The sequence below is a fragment of the Rattus norvegicus genome, chromosome 18 (genome assembly GCF_021556685.1).
Source record: "Rattus norvegicus strain SHRSP/BbbUtx chromosome 18, alternate assembly SHRSP_T2T, whole genome shotgun sequence".
NCBI classification, from domain to species: Eukaryota; Metazoa; Chordata; class Mammalia; order Rodentia; family Muridae; genus Rattus; species Rattus norvegicus.
The window spans coordinates 9,882,871-9,884,632 of record NC_141551.1 but is presented as its reverse complement, the minus strand read 5'-3'; the positions used below and the strand labels follow the sequence as shown (position 1 = coordinate 9,884,632).

Sequence of the window (1,762 nt, the reverse complement as noted above, 5' to 3'; positions counted from 1 at the left end):
GAAGGCAAAACATGGGAAAATATATGAACATCACAAATTGGGCTTCATGGTTCTTAACAAAAGAATTAGGGTACCATTGTATGGGTTGAGAAGAGCGAAGAAAACTGGGAAGAACTGGAGAGGGGTGAATATGATGAAAATATTTTGTTCAAAGTGCTTAAACAGCTCATAAAATGAAAAAAAATCAGGACTAAAATTTATATTGAAAGTGTCAAAAATTGTAATATACTTTAAGTGTCACCTTGATATTTATTAAAACAGTCATTTTGTATATTTTATAAGAGAGTAAAATTAACACTCAGGAAAAATAAAATTGACTATTGGTAGCTATCATTCAGTAGAATTTGCACAGCCATTATGCTATTTCAATGAATTTAGTTCATTAGTGAATAAAGAGACTATTCCAAACTTCAGAAGTGGTGTCTGAAATAGTTATTGTGAACAACAGATAAAGAATGGTAATGTTATATCATCCATCATTAGCCAAATTATAAAATATTAAGGGATGCTATGCAAAGAAACTGAGATTAATTATTGCTAACTGACAAAAGTCACAAAATCAAGTGCTGCTTTCATTTGTGATACTAATGTCATTTACAAGGTTAATTACTGTGTTGCCTTCACAGCCCCCAGTTATTTTTCATATTAAACCAGAGAAGTGTGAACAGATGGACCCAAATAACATCTGGCTCAGGTGAGGAGCAAGGCTACAGCTGACATCCTGGAATTATTTCCTTCAGTATGACAGGAAGTAATGAGGAACATGCAGGTGACAAAAGTAAACAATTTGATAGTATAAAGATGAGCAGAGTGGTATTTGCCATGTCCCCAAGAGGAACAGAATCAGCATACAACAACTCATTCAAAATTTTCTAATAATAAAAATATTTTAAGACATTTAAATTTGATTTAATCAATTGATCATCACTACCTTACTGCCCAACTCTCTCACTCAAGATTATATATGTATAAGAATTGAACTAAAAACACTTGCTTCATGCAAGTTTACTTTTCATGCTTAAATCTTGCTTGATTACTAATACCATGACAGAATTCATAATACTATATGACATCTAAACAAGTAAGATTCAAAAAGATATGTCCATATTTAAAAGGGACACAGTAGCAAAATAATGGTAAAGGACAAGAATTAATGAGTTGAAACAATTACTACTACCTCATTTTAATCAAACAGAGAAGAATGCTTCAGTTAATAATTATAACAAAGAAAAATATCTAGTAACGAACTATAGAAATGATCCCTGAAAGTATAGTCTTAAAGAAAAATAGCTAAAGGAATGCTGTGTGAATAATGACTACCAGGGATGAAAGCCACAACCAACATATTCTATTTTCTGCTATACATTAAGGAATGTTAACAACATTTAGTTGCATATCTGAAAAACTTGATCTCAAGTATTTCTGTTTTTCATGCTTGTGCCAACTGTGCCAACTGCTGGACATGATATTACTGTATGGGAATTTGAAATTATGTCATTCCTAGTTTATAAAATCTGTTCACACAAAGTGAGATGGAAATATATAGCCAAATGACAAATGCAATCTCACAAGAGAGAAAATCAAAAAATGGCAAGAACCTGTTCATTTTTTTTTAATTTTTAAAAATTTACTTATTTTTACACTCCAGGTTTTATCCTGCCCCAGGTCAACCATCCCCTTACAGTTCTACATTCCATACCTCTTCCCCACCCCCTACCTCCCATGTCTCCACAAGGATGTCCCCACCCCACCCACCACACCA

At 32.7% G+C, this 1,762-nt stretch overlaps 1 pseudogene; it reads right to left on the bottom strand.

The window, feature by feature from the left end:
• Window positions 1-1,191: 1,191 nt before the first annotated feature.
• On the bottom strand, window positions 1,192-1,278 carry LOC120098417 (small nucleolar RNA U3; annotated as a pseudogene).
• Window positions 1,279-1,762: the final 484 nt, after the last annotated feature.